This window comes from Peromyscus leucopus, chromosome 5 (assembly GCF_004664715.2).
Source record: "Peromyscus leucopus breed LL Stock chromosome 5, UCI_PerLeu_2.1, whole genome shotgun sequence".
Lineage (NCBI taxonomy): Eukaryota > Metazoa > Chordata > Mammalia > Rodentia > Cricetidae > Peromyscus > Peromyscus leucopus.
In genome coordinates, this window is record NC_051067.1 from 99404084 (window position 1) to 99421880 (window position 17797).

Here is a 17797-nt window from a genome sequence, read left to right on the forward strand (position 1 = left end):
ACAAGGTATATGTGTGACTACAGCACCCATAGTATTGAGTGTTGTAGTGTGATATGAACAGAACAATTTTGTGAGTTGAGGAATCTACTTACATAGTTCCGTCTCTAAATCCTTCCAGTGAGAACCAGAACATCTTAGTCTCAAATAACATTTGGTAGATCATATTTGATAACATATTTGGAATTACAGGACCAACATGGGGCTTAATATAGTACATGTAAATGTAGATTCACTTTCATTTTGAATTTCTTCTCTTGGTAGAGACAGAAAACATGTAGGTTACATTTCCCAGGGAGCATGCCAACCTCAGGCCTAGAAAGAATTTAGCTCAATGTGAAAAATCTATTCCACCTTATTCTCCTTTAGAAACAATCTTCACAATAGAAATATAAATCTTTTTTCTATTTACATACCCCGTTCTGCTAACTGGTTGTTAACATTTTTTTTTCAATTGTGTCTGTCACTATCTGATACAAAATAACTTTCACTCTAGTATCCTCCAAGACAGTGTGCAAAGGTAGGTAAGTCAAAGGTAGTTTCACTCTCTTCCATTTGGGAATTATATCTTTGCCAACTGCTTATCTATGTTTTTTGTTGTTGTTGACAGATAGGAGTCCATGTACCCTGCATCCACAGGTTCTACCCAGAGATTCTAATAAGATGAACTTTGCACTAAGATTTCTCAGTGATGAATTATTCCCTTCCTGTCAAGGTCATCCTTTCTGTTCCAGGTGCTAATTTGTGCTGCTCTTGATCCACTCATATTATTGGTAGTGGAGTCCTTGGAACGTGCTCTATTGAAATATTACTAATGTATGAACTGTAACATTAAATTTCTAATCTAATCAATCAAATGGCATATATATGCAGTGGATGCTTGGCTAGTAAAAAGATTAATTGCCATGTGCAATGAAAACTAACTCTCTATAAGGTGAAATATTGCATGTCTTCCACAGAAAGATGGAAACATGAACACTGTGTTAAGCTAATGACTACTTCTGCCATTCAACCATATGGATTGCCTTTAAGACAAACTGCAATGAAGATTAAAGGCATGTAAAATCAACTCTCTATTAAAGCAGTTAGGGCTTTTCTCCAGATTCTACAGGAAAATTATGCAATCTGTTGCAAAACCAGGCACTTGTCTCCCAGATGGTGCAAGAATCTATCTAAGCAAACATTTCTTCTAGGTCTGTGTAACAAACCAAGCATATTTTTTATTTTCTCTGCTTGATTATGCATCTGAAGACATTTACAGGGAAAGGACCTTGTAGAGTTGTTGTGGATTTGCATTGTAAAATTTCTCAATATTATGGTAATATACACTTCTGAGAGCAAACCTGAAGTTATAAAGTAAAAGATGATGTGTTTTCTGAGATGTAGTTTGTGATTTTATTTGTGGCTGGTATATTTTTCTTCTTACAAAGGTATTGTGAGTGCTTTTGATAAATAATAAGGCCACAGTCTCTCAGATTGTTAATAATCTCTTTTAATTAATGTGGACATGATTGCATTTAGGAGGTCCATCTAATCTGAAATATATTGTTTATAATAGAGTACATGAATTTAATTATTATTGAAGAAATCATTGACAGAATTATCTTCACGCTGGAATAGGTAAGTGGAAGGGATTTTCTTACATATGTGCATGTCACTCATGACTGTGTCATATATAATGCAATGATGATCATTAGTGTAAGGGTTTAGGCATAAAGATCAGGCTGTGTTATCCTTAATATATTCTCCAGCAAATTTCCTGAATCTTTTTCATGCTTTATGCCCATCAATTACTTTTGTTCCTCTTTTGCTTAACTAACTTCAGAAAGACATTTTCTATTACTTGGAAATTAATCAGGTGGCTATTTCCTTTTAAGACACCAAAGATGTACCTATCTCAAAGTTAAACCACAGAGCCTGGCTGCAAATATCTTGTTTACATGGAAGAAATACATACTATGATTCAAATCATTTATATCTGAGTCTTTATAATACATTTCTGATTTTGTTTTTTGCTTGCTTGCTTGATTGGGTATAAATCAATGGATAATGAACAATGTGACTGATATTTGTAAGTACTGCTGAACCCCTAAATACATGCAACCCAAACACATATATAAATATATAGGTTTACATTAAAATATATGTGCCAGAAATATAAGAAATATTATGTATATATAATATATACTGCTAATGAGAGACATTTGAATTTCTCTCTATATATATTCACACATATGCATATAAACACAAATGAGAATTTTTTCATGAGAACCATATATAGATCTGCTCATGAGGGTAACACATGCATAAATAAATTATGCCTGCATACACACACACACACACACACACACACATATATATATATGTATATATATATATATATATATACATTCTTCTTTATATGTAAGTGTATGAAAGTCATAATTTCAATCCTCACAAAACAAACTAAATATTAATGAATTTTTTTAGAGATTCACATATTTTTTTATCTATATGATATCTTGGTGCTTGTCAGTTCCTATGAAACTGGAGTTATAAATGGCTATGTGCCACCATGATAAAGGTGCTAGAAACCAGACTTCAGTCCTCTGCAAAAGCAGAAATTCCTTTTAAATGCTGTGGTGGTTTGAAAGAGAATGACACCCACAAGCTTATATATTTGACTACTTGGTCCCCAGTTTGGGGAACTGTTGGGAGGGATGTGGGGTGTGGTAATATTAGGGACTATGTGTCACTGAATACAGGTTTTGAAGTTTCAAAAGACTCTTGCCATTTTGAGTCTTTCTCTCTCTCTGTGTCCCCTGGTTGTGTCTCAAGATATGAGCTCTCAGCTACTACTCTAGTCCCATATCTGCCTGACTGCCATCAAACTCACTACTGTGATGGTCATTGACTGGAACCCTCTGAAACTGCAAGCCACCAGCAAATCTTTCTTCAATATATTGTCTTGGTCATCATGTCTTTTCATAGCAATAGAAAAGCAACTAAGACAACCACAAAGCTATCTCTCAAGCCCCACATTTTTCACTATTATTATTATTATTATTATTATTATTTGTAGTAGTAGTAGCAGTAGTAGTAGTATTGTGTATATACATGCATGTATGGGTGTGCATGCCACTGTAGGAATGTGGAGGTCAGGGAACAGCTTTCAGGAGTCAGTTCCATTTTTCTACCTACCATATTGAGTCTAGGAATCAAAACACAGTCTATGAGGTTTTATAGCATACATATTCTTAACCTGTAAGGCCATTTTGACAGCTTTTAATGCCTTTTTAAAGTCTGCTTATTGAGGTCAGTTGAGGTGAGAGAAAAAAGTCATTGCCCAAGCACTGGAAATGCAGGTTGATACAAAGAATATATTAGCTTAATGAAGCAGAAGCAACTGGAGCTACGTTTACTTGCTGCTAGAGAGTATATAGACCAGGGTCAAGAATCAAATCCACAAGGGTTGACTAGTTTCAGAGAGACTTCCATATTTTTTCATAAGTTTAACCTCTAGGTTCCCCCAAGTTTCATGGTACAGATTGGAGAAATGTTCAGAGTACAGAGAGCTTTTTGAAAAACATGGTGACCTGGCTAGAGACTAGCCTTTACCAGCCCTTTAGGGAAGAAGAGAACCACATTTTATATCACTCCACCTTTCTGCTGCCTTCCTGTTTTCTTGTGCAGGTTATACAAATCCAAAATCAGTAAAGGAGTGAGACCTAAATGTAGGATCACAGAATACTCCTCTCCTCTACTATATCACCATGAAAATAATCTTAGGTACTTATAATATTTATAAGGTGAATAACTTTAAAGCTTATTTTTTATTTAAGGAAAACTAAAATATCAACAGAGACAAAGAAAATGAAAATTTCCGCCTTGAAATCTGTCACTGATATACTAGAAAGATGAACATAATTTCATACTAAAGGCAATCTTTTATTTTCTTCAATGAATACATCATTCTATCACTGTCAACAACAACAGAATTTAAGCATGAGAAAAACTAGAAAAATTACAAATTTAAGATATCAACAGTTTTTAGAATGTCCAAATCAAAGATTTACTATAACTGTGACCATATGTTAATATGTAAAAAAGATGGGTGATGCAAAGAGAAATATCAAAATGCTAAGAAGATGTAATAAAAAAGATGCTAGATATAATAAGAACATTCCAAGATGTAAAGTAAACTACATAAAATAAAAGAAAAGATAGTATTTAAGAATGGTGGAATTATGGGACACTTTGAAAAGATTTAATATGTAGGAACACAAGAAGGAATTGGAGAGTAATACAAGGAAGTGGTTTAAGTAATAATAGTTTAAGTAATAATATCCCCAAAGTAATGACTAAAAATGGATCCTGAAATCTAGAAAACTCACAGAACATCAGTGACAATACACAAAATACACATCTTGATACATTATAGTCAAACTGTAGAAACCAAAGGTGAATTAAAATCTTAACAGAATTTCATTTGGGTTCTCTGATGGAGCAGATCTCATAGAATGAATAAACATTTTAAAGGCTATTTAATAGCATGGCTGACATGATTTGGGTTATATAGTACAACAATGGCAATGTGCAAACATGGCTGGCTGAGAAATTGGCAGCTGTTGGTTCCACAGGTCTGGGTGTCTCAGCAATCCCAATCTGGTACCGAAGGCCTGGAGGATTCCTGGAAAGCCTTATAGACTGACTCAGACTTACGTTTTAGCTGATTCACACTGAAACACGATGATAAGAATTACATCACACTTCTCATTAAACCACTAGCAGGAACGAAGCAGGTGCAACTGAGTACCTAATATAGGCTCGTAATGGTGCCTTCTGATTCCAGCTGTTTCTGGAAAATAAAGAAGAAAAACTTCTTTCCAGGATAAAGGCAGAGGATATGTCAGACACAGACATGCTTCACTAGAAGTGTTAAAATTATTTCTTCAGAAATAAGTCATGTTTGCCAAACAAGAAATCGTTCTAAATTCCCTGCAGTTAGTGGTTGATGGGGATGGGAAAGATACGTTCTTCAGGGACATAGCTAACTGCTATGATGCCCATGTTCCTGTAAAGAACCCAAGGGAAATGAATGCCCCCACATACAGAGATGAAAGTAGAAAAAGGAGACTAGTTGGGAGACAAGAAGGGATCAGTGGGAGGAGGAGGGCGACCCGAGACAGTGGCAAGAGATGAATATTGTAGAAATACATTACATAAATGTATGAAAATGTTATAATAAAACACACTATTAATGTATAATTAAAAAGGCCTGATAAAGTGTTAAATGATATTAAAGGAAGTTTCATAGAAGGGATTATGATAAAAATCTTCATATTTCTTATTTTTTTCTGTTCTATGGACAACTATGTCAAGAAACAGTGTCTTGCATGATTTTAACAGAGAAATGAGCTAACTGGACGGTAGCCATGTTACCCGAGATGGCTAGGAAGCATTGGGAAGACACTAAGTTCCCTGCACTAACTCTGGAGCAGTTTAGTACAACTTGAAAGTGGCTTGTGCTCCCTGTGTTTTTGCATCACAGATACTAAACCACACATTGTTCCCGCTTTTCAAAGAAGTATAATTCTTAGAGGTTCATAATAAAATGTTCATAAGAGAGAAAATAGATCATTAATGAAATAAATAAAACAAATAAAAAAAAAAAATATAAAACTGCTGTAGCATTATGCAGACAAGATATAGGCAGAATAAATAGATTCATATTAACTGTATCATAGATATAGAAACAAATTTTAGCTGAAAATGATGAAGATTATTTTTTTTTTTTCACTATTTCAGTGATATAGTTTGAAATTTTCATTCATAGAAATAGTACTTATGTCCACACTATTCTCTCCTGTAATTCCTTCCCAATCTCTCACACCACTTTCCCTTACAACTTCATATGCTCTTGATTTAAAACCCTGTGTCTATTAGGCTGCTTGGCTTCAGGGATATCTATTAGAGCACGGGTCGATTCTGATGCTGTACATCTCTGAAAAAAAATTATTTTCCTTCCTACAGCAGCCACCAGTTGCTGGAAGTGCCTCAGCTATAGGCACTTTATGAACTCCTCCTACCCTAACAGTGCTGGGATTTTTGTCTGTCTTGATCTTGCACAATTCATGTTCATGCAGTCCCAGCTACTGTGGGTTCATGTATGCAATGGGCTTGCCATGTCCTGAAAAGCCTGCTTCTCTGCAGTCACAGGCTACTTCTGTCTCTTACTTTTTTTTTTTTTTTTGGCCGTTTCTTCCTCTACGATCTGTGAACATTTGGGCAGAGGGGTATAACACTGATGTTCCATCTAAGGCTGAGCTCTCCCCAGTCTCTTATTCTCTGTAGAATGACTGAGGGTCCCTGTATTCATTGACACCTACTGAAAAAGGAAGCTTCTCTGATGACCGCTGAGAGTTTCACTAAGGGTACAAAGTCAGAACTAAGGGGTAGGTTTTTTTTTTTTTTTTTTTTTTTTTTAATAATGTCTGCTTAGAAGAATAAGAGTAAAGGGTTGAAGATTATCTTGTTTAGTAAAAAAATCCAGACTCAGACAAATATCACATGTAAAGACTAAATATTACAAAAAAAAAAAAAAGTCAGGAAAAAAGGGCAGTTGAGTATGGTAGACAGGAAGAACAGGGCAAGCTTTTGCAAATGGTGAATAAATCAAAGACAGAGATGTGCGTGTATGAACATGACTTAGTGAAACACAACATTTTAAACAATGGGTATTCACTAATTAAACAATAAAATGGAATGATTATTATATTTTATAAAAATCAGCTACATGACTTTTTATAAGATATTCACTTTAAACAGAGAAACAAACACATGGATTGCACTAGGCAGCTGTCTTAGTTAGGGTTTCTGTTGCTGTGAAGAGACACCATGACCATGGCAACTCTTTTCTTTTATTAAGAAATTTTCTATTCATTTTACATATCAACCAGAGATCCCTTTCTCCTCCCTCCTCTTGCTCCCCAGCCTCCCCCGCCCCAAACCTCCCCATTCCCACCTCGTCCAAGGCAAGGTCTCCCATGGGGAGTCAGCAGAGCCTGGTACATTCAGTTGAGGCAGGTCCAAGCCGCTCCTCCATGCACAAAGGCCATGCAATGTGTCCCACCATAGGCCCTGGACTCCAAAAAGCTGGCTCATGCACCAGGAATGGATCCTGATCCCATTGCCTGGCAACTCTTATAAAAGAAAACATTTAAATGGGAGAACTGTCTCACTGAGTATGATGAGCATATATGAGACCTCAAAGCCTGCTCCACAGTGACACACATCCTCCAACAAGGCCACACCTTCTAATAGTGCCATTCCCTTTGAGGTCCATTTTCCTTCAGATCACCACAGCTGCCTTTTGCTGCTGTAATACAATACTGAAATAACTATCTCACGAAGAGAAATGCTTTGTTGGTACTTTCTCTTTTGGAGGGTTGAGGGTGTGAGATACATATTCCAGATGAAAATGGCAGGCCGTGGGGGAAGGGGCAAACTGCTCACCTCCTGAGTCAGAAAACAAAACAAATGAGGAAGAGGCCAGAGTCCCATCATTGGCTTTCGTGGTATGCTTCATGGAAGTCCCACCAAGCCACATCTCCTTCTCCAGACCCCATCACTTCCTGAGAGTGCCACCCGGGCACCAAGCACTTCCTACACAGGCCTTTAGGAGGCTTTCAGGATGCAAACTGGTAGCAGCACAGATTTAAAGTGAAGGGTTAGTTTCTCATTTATTTCCTGGTAGGATGGGAAATGGTAAAGCCTTTCTGACTATAGAAGTTTCTTACCAAATTAAACAAACTCTTACAATAGGATCCCACGAAGAGATTATGCTCCTTCATATTTATATCCAGCAATTGTATACCTGTATCCAAACAAAACTTGTGAACATGAATATGTATAACAACTTTATAATTGTCAAAAATGGGAGCAACTGAGATACCCTTCAAAAGGTGAAAGGAAGAATGAATGTGGCACATTGAGCCAATAGAATAACGTTCACTATTCATTAGAAATGAGTTAGCAAGCCAAAAAGAGAGACTATAGAAACTTAAGGGCATGTTGTGTAATGGAAATGAAGTTGAAAAGGCTTCCTATGGTATTATAGCTGTATAAAGTCTTTGAAAAGACATGGCAGTAGAGACAGCAAAGAGAAATCAATGGTTGTCATGGCCCTGAGGTGAAGATCATTGGGGACATTTGGGGGCAGTAAAACTACTATATAAAAGTGAGCCGGGCAGTGGTGGCACACGCCTTTAATCCCAGCACTCAGGAGGCAGAGCCAGGAGGATCTCTGTGAGTTCGAGGCCAGCCTGGGCTACCAAGTGAGCTCCAGGAAAGGCGCAAAGCTACACAGAGAAACGCTGTTTCGAAAAACAAAAACAAAAACAAACAGACAAACAAAAAACTGAAACAAAGGCTAGAGGTCATGTTCACATGTTATAATCCCTGGAAAGTCACAACACACAATGTAAAGTTCAATACAAGTTAGGGATTATAATAGCAAAAAGAATGTATCAACATCAGCTCTTAATTGTAGTGAGGACACTGCACTAGGGCAGGATGTTTCTATCAGAGGAAATTATGGGATACTGGAGGGCAGGGAGGTATATAGAACACTTTTGTTATCTGTTCTATTGTTCCATAATTCTAACACTGCACAGAAAAATACAATCTATCAATTATTAAAATGTTAACATTCAAAATGTTGACATACCAGTTGTATCACAGTCTAAATAATGAAAAGTTTTAGTCACAATTTTACTCTTTCACCTCAGATAATTCTCCGTCAAGCAAGTGGATTCCATACAGAACTGCAAAACCAGCAACTGAAAGGTCTTACTGTTTCACCCCATATTTAAAAGTGTTGGAACTATGCTGTCATTTTAGCATTATTATACCCTTCTCAACTGAAAGCCATATTATATACACAAAGGACCTAGGGAGTTAAAAGAGAAAAAATATAAATAAAATACAATAAAAGAAAAGTAAAAAGAAAAAAATTAAGATAAAAGTAAATTAAAAAGTCCTGACAGGACATTATAAGGCATTGAACCTTCAAAAATGCCACTGAATTTATTATCTGTTGGGCATCTGTTTCAGGGCATATAGCCTATCATTATGAGTAGTTTTTTTTTTTTTCTTTATCTTACACAGTGCCAAGTGTTTTTGTTTTTGTTTTTGTTGTTGTTTTTTGTTTTGTTTCTTTTTTCCCTTTTATTTTATTTTATAATACCATTCAGTTCTACATATCAGCCACAGATTCCCTTGTTCTCCCCCCTCCTGCCCCCTCCCCTTCCCCCCAGCCCACCCCCATTCCACCTCCTCCAGGGCAAAGCCTTCCCTGAGGACTGAGATCAACCTGGTAGACTCAGTCCAGGCAGGTCAAGTCCCCTCCTCCCAGACTGAGCCAAGTGTCCCTGCATAAGCCCCAGGTTTCAAACAGCCAACTCATGCACTGAGCACAGCCGGGCCTTGGTGGTGCAAGCCTTTAATCCCAGCACTCAGGAGGCAGAGTCAGGCGGATCTCTGTGAGTTCAAGGCCAGGCTGGTCTCCAAATCAAGTTCCAGGAGCAGTTTGTTTTTTACCTCTCTGGCTCCTACAATCCTTCCTCCCTCTCTTCAACATAATTCCCTGAGCTCTACCTAATATTTGGCCTAGGGTCTTTGCATCTGTTTCCAATTGGGGTATTCACAAATCTGATCATAAGAGAAAACCAATTCAGGCTGCATATTCACTATTGTTAGGGTTCTTAGCTGAGGTCATCCTTGGAGATTCATGGGAGTTTCTCTTGTGTCAGGTTTCTACCTGACCACAAAGTACCCCCCTTTCCAGTCATCTCTTTCAGTATCCTCCTCCGAAACCCACCCCTTAACCCAATACCTCAAGTTCCCATTCCCACCTGCCCCCATTCTACTCAGGAGATCTCTTCTATTTCCCCTTCCCATATGTCCCTTCTTGGGCCCTCCTTGTTACCAAGCCTCTCTGGATCTGTGGATTGTAGCAAGGTTATCTTTTACTTTACATCTACTATCCACTTATGAGTAAGTATATACCATGTTTGTCTTTCTGGGTCTGGGTTACATCACTCAGGATATTTTTTTTTCTAGTTCTATCCAAACAAGAAAATACACATAAACAACTAATATGGTGTTGCTGGAGGGCTTCTCTCCAGGTTCCACCAAGCCCCGCAGTCCCACAATACAAGTATAAAATAATCACTCAGACGCTTATATCACTTATAAACTGTATGGCCATGGCAGGCTTCTTGCTAACTGTTCTTAGATCTTAAATTAACCCATTTCTATAAATCTATACCTTGCCACGTGCTGGTGGCTTACCGGCGTCTTTACATGCTGCTTGTCCTGGCAGTGGCTGCAGTGTCTCTCTCCCCTTCTTCCTGTTTCCCCAATTCTCCTCTCTCCTTGTCCTGCCTATACTTCCTGTCTGGTCACTGGCCATCAGTGTTTTATTTATATAGAAAGATATCCACAGCAATATGGCCCATAGGAACTCACAGATTCTGAACCAACAACCAGGGAGTGAGCCTTCATGGAATTGACCGAGGTCCTCTACATATATGTGACAGTTGTATAAATTTGTCTACTTGTGAGACTTTAACAATAGGAGTAGGGTTTGTCCCTAACACTCTGGATGCCTTGCCCAGTCCTTAATTCAAGGGGTAGGTACTTAGTCTTGCAGCAATTTGGTATGCCATGCTGTATTGATATTCACTGGAGGCCTGCCCCTTTCTGAATAGAAACTGAGGAGTAGATTTGGGGGGGGGAGCAGAGAGGAAATGGGGGTAGAGGGTGAGAGAAGAACAGGGAGGGGAAAATGCAGTTGGGATGTAAAATAAATAAAATAATAATAATAATAATAATAATAATAATAATAATAATAATAAAAAAAATGAAAAGAATAGTTTATTTCCCCAGTGAGATTCCCTTGGAAAAAAACTAATTTTTCATTTGAAAGTGGTTACTGATTGGAGATGGCATCTGGGTTAGGGATGGGGTCGTGTGTCTTCTTCTCCTTTCAGGTCCAGGACCCCATCAAGTGCAGACACACTCAAGTCCAATGCATGCTGTCTTAGTCTCTATGAGTTCACATATGACCTCACAGATCCTGTTGCTTTTCTCTTTCATGTCTTGAACTTTGTATTCATTTATTTCCACTGTATTTTTTTTGTGTGTTTTCATAGATTTCTTTAAGCAAGTTATTTCTTTCCTAAGGACCTCTATCATACTCATGAAGTCAGTTTTAAGTTCTTCATCTTGTCCTTATCCTGTACAGTAATTCTTATGGATTACTGTGGTATGATTATTTACCTTTAATGGAGACAGTGTCCTGGATGTTTTTGATTGTGGTTTGACACTGATGGATGTCTAAGCATCTGGATTTGGGATGATTGTAATCCTAGGTGCTGATATCTGGTCTTGTCATTATTGAGTGGGCATTTTGTTCCTTGGTTTCTCCTACTCTCTCTGGTTCTTAGGAGAGTGTAGTGGCTGTCTGTTGCCTGTTAGAGGATTCTTCTGTGATCTTGCTGGGTGTGGCCACTGGGGATTCTAGGCAAAATGTTTCAATGTATTGGAAATTGACACTTAGAGATAGGGATGATCTAGGAGTGGGGGTGGGGGTGGTGAGATACTCCACAGGATGGGGAAAGGAGGATGTTCCATTAGAATCTACTTAATCCCCTGGAAGGAGGAAGAAAGTGAGGAGAGACCACAGCAGGTAGTCTGCTACACAGTTGAGTATGAGACTGGGGGCATTGGATGTGCGTTAGGAGATGGAAACTGAAGATATGAAACTTGTGGCCCACTTGTTCCCCTGCAGGATTGGCTGGTGGGTTCCCAGGGAGTGCCTGTTGTATTTGGGAACTGGAATAAAACAATGAGTGTTAGGAAGGTAGTTTAGAGGGGGAGATCTGTGATCCACTGTAGATGGGGCAGAAAGGATGGGGGTTGCAGCCAGTGGTCTGCTGCAGAGTTTGGGGGCTGCAGAGTTTGGGGTGAGACATGCAGATAGTGTTTAGAGGAGAAGGGAAGTTGACGATGAGCAGTTATGCTGCATGCTTCCTTGGGTGGAGAAGCTTGTAGACTTCCAGGGAATGCCTGTTGGAATTGGGAACTGGGATAATATGATAAGTTTGAGGGAGGACATTTGGAGGTGAGGATTTGTGTGATCCACTGGAAGTGGGGGCAAAGGAAAGGGATTCTGCAGCAGGTTATCTACTACAGAACTGGAGATGAGAGAAGCACGAGGTAGAGATCTTCAGTTGGCATTCCTGATTCCCTGTGTGGAGTACTCCACCACTTCTAAAATGGGGGGAAAACAGAAAGTTCTTTCAATTTCTGACTTTACAATTCTCTAATGAATCCATTTGAATTAAATACGTTTTCAGTACAGATTGTATTATTATTGAACACATAGTTTTTTTATATAGTGTTATTCATTTAATACATGTTTATTGTTTAAGAATAATATTTCTTTATTCCTTGAGTAATGCAATATTTCTTGGATAAGGATTTCACAATCATGGTGAAGAAACATGCTTATAACCAGATTACTAAAGGGTGTGTGTGTGTGTGTGTGTGTGTGTGTGTGTGTGTGTGTGTGTGTACAGACTCCAGACAACAATGTCAGATTCCCTGAACTGAGAGTTGTGATTCACCCATTGTAAGTGTGGGGATCTAAGCTTTTGTCCTCCAAAAGAGCATCAGAACAGTGTGTGTTTTCAACCACTGAGCCATCTCTCTATTCCTTGTCAAACCTTAAGGAAAACAGTTATGCGACAAACTTGAGAATAAATAATAATCAAAGCATTAAAACACATACAAACCCTATTAATCCTTGTCTATATTATATGCAATCAGAAAAGAATGCAGATGTGAATGTGACAAAAGCATTCTTAAAAGTCCCATTAAGGTGAACTTTAGTAAATAAGTGCCAACTAAACACAAGACTTTTATATTATGAAATATACATTTGAGGTAGGCCAGACTGTATCACTGACCCCAAGAATACTGTAAGTCGAAACTATTGTAATAGAGGGGAGAGGGATCTGGGAACTTCCCATTAGGAGTGTATAGCTACTTAATTACATTAGATAAGAATTGAGAGATAACCATTTAATTAGAATAGGTTACCACTACAGAAAACGAAAGGGAGTTATCTCTAAAACAGCGGTGGTAAAATCAGAAAGCTGCCAGCACAAATGTAATCCTTCTATTTAATGTTCAAAAGTATCCCCTGCTCTTTCACAGATTTTACAGATGGAGTGCCTAACTGATTTGTCTTTGGATTATTCTTTCACAATAGACCTATATTTCACTTCTAGATTCTATAACTAAAACAGGTCCAATTTCTGAGACTCTATCTGATAGAGTAATTTAAGATGGAGGTATTTAAGAATTAATGGGGAATGGATGCAGGGAACCAGTTCTAGGAGAATCTGTGAAAGTCCTCATAAATATTTTATGGTTAGTTAATGCTGTGTGGCTTTAATTTGCTTTAGCACTTATCAGCAATCTAAACTCTTCTTTAATATATTTCAGTATATGGACTCAGAACTGTATATTAGATAAAATATATTATCTGATATCTTACAGACACTTTAAAACTGATTTAAACAGCTTTGAAAGTTTTAAAAAGTTTTTGAAGTTTTAAACTTTCTGATATATTTAATATCCTGTGTATCTGCCCCTTTGTTTTACTTATCCTTTAGTTTTAATACCGTTGACATCTCACAAAAGGGGAGAAAACTCTATGGGCCACTTTTCTATGAATACAATTCCAAAGCCCTGTGGTGATGAGTCATGTTATCTACAAATTCTTCAAATGCAAGACCTATGTTTATTCTTTTATTTATGTGGTCTCTATATTCACTTTGGCTCCTTTTTGAGACATATGTCAAATATATGATTTACTTGTGTGAAGTTTATTCTTTTTTAAAATCCATTCTTCTAGGTTAGAATACAGAGTGATAGGTTTCATGATAGCTCCTTCATACACATGCAATTTTAAGTTGTTTTTCTTTTGCATTTCATGTTAGCACACAAAGTAATGAATGGCACTGTGAAGTTTCTGTACACACATGTGATTTTATCTTCCCAATTGTGCTCCTCTGCCTTTCCCTGTACTCGTCTCACACCCATTTCTGGTTTCCTCCCCTCCCCAGAACATCATCTCCTTTTCATTCATTTCACACACATTCCATTGTCCTCTCTTTCTCTCTGCTCCCTTTACCTTGTAATTCTCTCTTCCTTTGAGGGAACTTTATTATTTAGTGAAGATTTAATTTAAATCCTCAGACATGTGCTAAACCCATGAGTTTTAAGTTTTTCTTAGGTCTTCTTAACAATGGCTCATTCTTTAATTCAAATAGTGCTTGCAGTATATTCTTACTGTGTTTCAGAATTTAAAAAATGTGCTCAACATCTTTTTTCTTTAAATGTTCTTTAAGCTTTTCTTGTAAAAGGCAAAGTAATATAAAATCATAACACGTACTTGCTCTTCCTGTATTTGGGAGGCTGAGGCACAAGGTTTGTGAGGTTAAGTCCAGTCCTGGCTTCATAATTAGTACCTGTATGTAGTGGGTAGACATTCTAGCTTTGATCTGGAAGTTCCAACCCCCATTGAGGCTTCAGTAACTGTCACACCTATAAGGCAGGGCCAAGAGAGGGCCCTGAAGACCCGATATCCGGATGCGCCAGCTCTCTTGGTACCTGGATCCTGGATTCTGGAGGTAGACTGAGCAGAGTTCTCCAGAGAACACTGCCAGACTGCTCTATGCCTTTCCCAGACTCTGTAAACTATCCATTCACTTGTAAATTACACCACAAAATAAACCTCCCTTTTAACTATGTGGAGTGGCCTTAATGATTTCACCAATACCTATATCAAAATATGAAAAATTTAAAAGGTATGACAGTAAGTATTTTGGAGTCTTGAGACACACAATCGCTCTTATAAGTACTCACTCTGCATTTATAGAGCAAAAGCAACAATAAATAACAATAACAGGATAAAAGGAAATGACCTACATGGTTTGGTTCCCATCCTTAATTTGCTTACACAGCTGAGTTATATGTATGGATATAACACAATATACAAATAGATGTGACATGAAACAGTTGTGAAAAATAATTTAGTGTAAATCTCCTTTTTAGTCATCTTTAACTGATGTAGTCTTAATGATCAGTGCTCTCTGTTCTTATGCATTATATAGGTGTATTTGCTAAAACCACCAAAAGTGATGTATCATACGGAGTACAAACTCCATCTACAAAAGAAAACAGGAAGAAAAGAAGCAACATGCATCAAATAGTTTTAAATATGCCAAAGGAAAATATTCAGAAAAATAGTGATTTTTTTCTCTTTCTTTTCATGTGTTTGTGTATGTGGTTTGCGTGTCTATGTGTTTTGCACCTGTGAAGACACATACATGTGCATGTGGAGGTCCAAAGTTGAATCAGGAATATTCCTCCACTGTTCTTTCATTTTATCCTCGAGGTGTGGTCTCTCAATCAAATCCAAAGCATGCTGGTTAAAGCTACTCTTTCTGGCAATCTTGCTCCCAGGATGAAGTCTGAGCACTGAAATTACAGGTGGTCACCATGTCCACCAGGCATGTTCCTGAGCCCTCAGGTTCCAATCCAGTCCAGTACCTTTGTGTATCTGGCAAGCATTCTAAATGCTGAACTGTCTCTATAGCTCATGATTGATTGTTGTGATACATTCTATTCTTAAAATGGGGATTTATTATAATAATAAATCCCAAAATTTGATTTTAAGCTTTTTTTTAGATTTCATATATGTTAATTAACAGTCTTTAAACCTTCTCACAACTATACAAGAATTGAAATGTCATCATTCCCATTTGCAGATGAAGAAAGTAACATGTGGAGAAATAACCCACATGCCTCTGGTTGTACAATCATGCATCCATTTTTATAGAAACCATAGATATAAGAGGGACTTGAGAAAATGTTAGACAGTTTGACACACAGTTTTTATTTTAGGGAAATAAGATGTAATCTCTCTTTATTTTACTATGGCTCCTACTAGCCATTTTTCTTAAATACATTTAATTTATACATTAAACACACTACACTAAACACATGAAATCTTAAATACATTAAATATAATAAGTTTTTATCTATACCCTCTGTTATTAGAATATGTCTGCTAAAGAATATGTTCTTATTAGGAGGTCAAATTCACTATTAGCCATAAGAAAATTTAGTTATTTTAGTGTCCAATCCAATTAGACATCTGCACTCATTTAGGAAGATTTGGGATTAAATGTGGGCTCTGTCCATGGAAGCAAGTAGCCCATAGTCAATAATTTGTGGTTCCTATGAATATCCCCTTTCCCCCATGATACAAAGAAACCATGCAAATTACAAGTAAATCTGCCAACAATGACAGAAGTCCCACACACTGCTTATAGCTCCTAAGATCCCTAGATTCAAAACTGCACTTGAACATTACTATGTTCTAGAAGACTTCACTGTCACTCACACATTCACCTCAAACTCAGAGCCAAGACCATGAATCCACTTCAGATCCTGCTGGACTTCTGAAGACTTTTCCCATCTTTAGACGAAATTCTAAACAGTCTTAGTAAATAAAAAACAGAGAGACAAATACAGAGGAAATAGCCAAAGAGATCATTGCAATAGCCATGACTAGCTTTAGCATACCATTAGCAGTAGCTTCCCCAGAGAGAGTGTTTTCCTGCCTGACTTGTGTTTTTATTACCTTTCTATTCCTGCCTTCTCATTGGCTCTAAGCCCAGCCACATGACTTCCTTGTCACTGCCTGTCTATACAGACCTCTCTATTTTTGGTACTGGGATTAAAGGTTTGTGTCACCACACTTGGCTGTGTCCTTGACCACATAAAGACTCTGCCTGCCATGTGATCAGAGTAAGGGCATGTGCTACCACTGCCAGACTTCTGCTTAATGGCTATTTGACCTCTGATATCCAGGCAACTTTATTTATTAACATACAAATAAAATATCACATTTCATTACAAATAAAATATAACCACACCCATCTATTCTTTAAGAATTCCATACATGTATATGTTGCATTTTTACTAACTCACACCTCTACTTCACATGCCACCCTCTCAATGCTCTCTTTCTCTTTTTCCTTTATAACACATTGTGTTCGGCTAGTGACATGGTAGCAACGGCAACTTATCAGGGACCATACACTTGAAGAAAATAGATTTGCCTCCTTGGCAGCTGTCATTTGCCATGAGTGGAGCTGTTGGAGCTCCCCATACATCCATGATAGACTGTTGATTGGCTTGATCTTGTATAGGTCTTTTGTGCAAAGCCAGCGTTGCTGTGAGTTTATAAGTACAGTGGTCCTGACGTATCCAGAAGATACTCTTTGTCTGTTACCAAGGAAAAGAAAGAGGAAATAAATTATAAATATTTATTGTCAAACATAGTTGTTTAAAGTTGCTTCTTTTCTTGAAATTAGATATTTCTGAGTTTCTCCTGACAGAGATTTCTCACTAAGAATATTATGATAAAACATTCAGATTCATAGAGAAAACAAAATGACACATTACAGAAAAAGTTATCTTAACAATTTTAGATTGCAGGATACCAGAAAATTAAGTAATAATATTTTATTGCTTTAATAATTAAACAGAAAGTACACAATTTGTACTTAATTGATTAATTTTATGAAAGCTCTTCTGTTCTTTATAAGTATTAGTTGCAGTGTGTTGGTGCATACAGGAACAGTGCAGGTTGTATTGCTCAACTGAATGATAAAAT